The following is a 3,651-nucleotide window of genomic DNA, read 5'->3' on the forward strand; positions in this document are numbered from 1 at the left end:
CGTCCACACGGAGGTCGAGATCAATGGATGTCTTGTCCGCCTGGGATGGAAGTCTTGACAGCGTGTCTGCGAGGGTCATGGATTTCCCGCTGCGGTACTCCACCTCGTAGTCGTATCCCTGGATCTTTTGTAGCATGCGCTGGAGACGTGGTGGGGCTTTGAGCAGTGGCTTCTGTACTATCATCTCGAGTGGTTGGTGATCCGAGATCACCTTGAAAGGCCACCCGTAGAGGTATGTATGGAACCGTGTGATTCCAAAGACCACCGCGAGCATCTCACGGTCGATGTTTGGGTAGTTTCTTTGTGTGGAGTCAAGTGACTTGGATGCGAAGGCGACCGGATACCCATCCTGAATGATGGCTGCACCCAGGCCCTTCATGGAACTGTCAACCTCCAGCACAGTCGGTTTCTTTGGGTCATAGAACTTGAGGCATGTGGCTGATGACACCAGTTTCTTGAGGTTGTTGAAGCAGTGGATGAGGTCTTCTGACATGATGAATGGCACGTCTTTCTTCAACAGCTCCCTCAGCAGCTGTGACTCCTTGCTGAAATTTGGGATGAACGTCGAGAGATACGTCATCATGCCGAGGAATCTCTTAAGTCTTCTTTGTTTTCAGGGATTGGCATGCTCTGAATACCCTGGATTTTGGCCGGATCTGGGCGAATCCCGTCCTTGGAGTATATATTCCCAAAGAAGGAGATCTCTTCCTTGCGTATGTCTCACTTTTCTGAATTGAAAACGAGCCCACACTGTTTGGCTCTTTCCATCAAGCGCCTGAGGTTGTCGTCGTGCTCCTGCACATTCTTGCCATGCATGCACACCTCATCTGTGATGCCGGTCACGCCTGGAAGGTCTTCCAGGATCTCGTCCATTTTTGCTTGAAAAATGTCTTGCGATACACGCAGTCCAAAGGGGAGTTGTTTCCAACAATAACGACCAAAGGGCGTTCGGAACGTGGTCAACAGTTGGCTTGGTTCGTCGAGGTGGACTGACCAGTACCCTGCCTTGGCGTCCATCTTGCTGAATACTGACGATCCAGTGAATTTGGGATTGATCTCTTCTAGCGTAGGGATTTTGTGGGGACATCGCTTCAATGCTGCGTTGAGCTTCTGGGGATCAATACGGATACGGAGAGAGCCATCTTTTTTCACTGAGTAGGCTAGGTTGGAGCACCAGTCTGTGTGCTCTTTGACCTTACGGATGACTCCCTGCTTAACCATTTTCTCCAGCTCTGCTTTTAGCTGTTCTTCAAGGTGCACAGAACATTTTCTTGGGGGATCGATGGAGGGTTTTGCTTCTGGTTTGGTGTACAGCTGGGCTGGGTTTTGGAAGTCCCCAAGAGTGTCAAACTGGCCTGGGTAAGCCTGCTTTAGGCTTTCAATTGATGAAACGTCTGTTGTGCTGATTCGCTGCAGTTGATAGTCACCAACCTCAACTTCTCACAGGTAGGCAGACCGATGATGCATGGGCCTTCTACGTCTACCACGTAGAATTTGGCTTTAGTGAGCTTGCCCTTGTGACTGAGCTCAAGCTCGAGGCTACCATGGCAAGGAATCTTCTGCCCGTTGTACACCGTCAGCTTTGTGTTCTTGACAGGTGTGATAATTTTGGATGGATCACGTTTTCCATACAGCTTCCTGTATGTCTGTAGAGTTAGAGTGTTACCAGATGCCCCAGTGTCAATTTTCAGCTTAATTGGTATCTTGCCCGTCTTTCCTGGGGCCACGACATCCATCGTTGTGAAAGCTTCACTACGGACGCTGGAAATGTTGATTGTGTCATGTTGAATGTCGTCGTCATCACTTGTGTCTTCAGTCTCCGACGCCATGTCGTGAATTTTCTTTCTGCCTTTGGTTTTCTTTTTGCTATCACTGTTTGGTATGCGGGCCAGGTCTTCTCTCTTTCTCTGTCTGCATGCTCGTCGCCAATGTCCTTTCTTTCCACAATGGTGACAGGTGCTGTCGAACGCTGGGCATTTCCGTGGATCATGGGAAGTATTACAATTCCCACATGACCTGGTTTTCCGTACGTGCTTGTCGCTAAGCAGTTCAAGCTTGTGTCCCCCTGTGCTAGGGTTGAGTTGCTGAAGCTTGCTGCGTCCGGCAACTATGGCTTGGTATCGTCTGCCTTCAGCAAGAGCGTCGGCCAGCTTGTACCCTTTTGCCTTTCCCAGCAGGTCGCGTTGGAAGTCCTCAAGTGGAGTGGATGCTATAATCAGTTCTATCAGTCTCTCTTCCATCTCTGTTTGGTCAAACTCGCACTTCATGGCCAGAGTGCGCACTCGCAGGATAAAATCATCCAGAGTTTCATCCTCGCGTTGCCGACACTCCATCAGATGTAAGCGGTGGACTTTGAAGTTGATCTTGGGCTTGAGTTGGGATTCGAAGAACTCCCACAGCTTGTCTGGTTTGCGTTTGTCCTCCTCTGACAGACCAGACACTTGCAGTCGTCTGGTGCCCTCGTCACCTATGCCGCGCAAGATCTTGAGCGCTTTTTTGTTATCGTTATCGATCTCTTCGTCTTCACAGTATACGGAGATATTGCTTTTGAACAATTGTAAAGCTTCCTCGTGATTGTCAGTAGCCCAATTCATTTGAGGTATGCGTGCAGCAGCCATGATTGTGTAATGTGTATGGCTGCAAGAGAGATATTTACGTCTGTTTGATGTGTCACCAGTCTGTCTCGTATCGTGTGGGTTACTCTTTGGCGATAAAAGACGTCATAGCAGCGCTGTTTTGCGTCATCGTTATGTCGCGTCAAGATATCGCAGGTATACAACCTGTTCTTGTTTTGTGCATTGATCTAAAGAATGGCGATTTCGCGTCTTTTTCGTCTTCTTCAAACGTTTATGTTTACTTGCGGTTTGAAGCGTTGAACTGCCAGTATCCCACAGCTGCCACCATGAAATACTCGTATGATACAGTATTTATGATAGAATGGACACAACCCAGAGCGTGTGGATCTTTCTTGTTTATTCTCCAGATCTTCCCAGACAAAGCCGCCCAACCATTGGCATGGTTTCGTATGACATAGTTTCGTACAATGTATAACAGTCTGTTCTCTTGTTCTCTCCAGGCTTGATTATGACAATGCTGTCTGTGCTGCCACTTCAAAGTACCTGCTTCAGAAGTTCCAAAAGCTTCAGAGCAATGCAGGGAGGCAGATATTTCTTTTCGATTATTGCAATGAATTGAAGTTAATTCTGAATGCCAAAAAGTGTAAAGTGGTAATTTTCTTTAGGGGTAAAGTTAGACTATTCCCAGAGTTTTATCTCGGCGATAACAAAATAGTTGTAAGTAGCTGTCATACTTAAGACTAAAGCTAATTTAAAAGAACAATATGCATGTCGACCAGCGTGATTTATACGACTGTGCTTCGACAGCAGCATTTGCACTTCTGAGGAGAAATAAACTAAAGCTTCCTATCGATCAAAGATTTTTTTTTTTTACAAAACAGCTCTCTCTTTACTTACATATGATTGTGAAATTTAGGGTTTTGATGTATCCGATTCTTTTGTTTAAGTTACAATTATACTTTTACAAACTAGTTCTTACACGTAGACAACACACTCCATATATATGGTACTTGGTGGCACCACCACAAACACATATTCGGGATCTAGAAAGACGCAGAGGATGTGAAAGTGTAAA

This window comes from Babylonia areolata, chromosome 6 (assembly GCF_041734735.1).
Source record: "Babylonia areolata isolate BAREFJ2019XMU chromosome 6, ASM4173473v1, whole genome shotgun sequence".
Taxonomy (NCBI): domain Eukaryota; kingdom Metazoa; phylum Mollusca; class Gastropoda; order Neogastropoda; family Buccinidae; genus Babylonia; species Babylonia areolata.